This window comes from Microtus ochrogaster, unplaced genomic scaffold (genome assembly GCF_000317375.1).
Source record: "Microtus ochrogaster isolate Prairie Vole_2 unplaced genomic scaffold, MicOch1.0 UNK130, whole genome shotgun sequence".
Lineage (NCBI taxonomy): Eukaryota > Metazoa > Chordata > Mammalia > Rodentia > Cricetidae > Microtus > Microtus ochrogaster.
In genome coordinates this window covers 17,122-17,563 of record NW_004949228.1, presented here as the reverse complement: position 1 = coordinate 17,563, position 442 = coordinate 17,122, and positions in this window count along the sequence as shown.

Here is a 442-nt window from a genome sequence, read left to right as displayed (position 1 = left end):
TGAAACAAACTTAACTGGATGACACATTCAAGGAATGACAGGTGAGTGCACAGTAGTCTCTTGGGGGTAATGTTTGGTTCCTATACTTATAATTCTTTCATATTTAGTGGACAATATAGTTAATATATTCCCTCATGTCTACCATCATTATCTTGTATTTTTTTTCTTTCTGGTTTATTGATTAAAGGCACAGAATGTTCTTTAAATATTTAAATTTTAATACATTTAACTATCAGACTACATTTGGTAAATAAATTGATTTGTGTGTATGGACATGAGAAATATTCATATAGACAATAAAAGGGAATGGATTTCACAATTTTCAGTAAAATTGGTTTTTATTTACCACTGGCCTTGAATGCATAATGATAAACCTACTCCATTTCATAAATGCAGAGATTAAGGGCTTAAACCACAATATTGTCCAAGTATTTAATGCTTA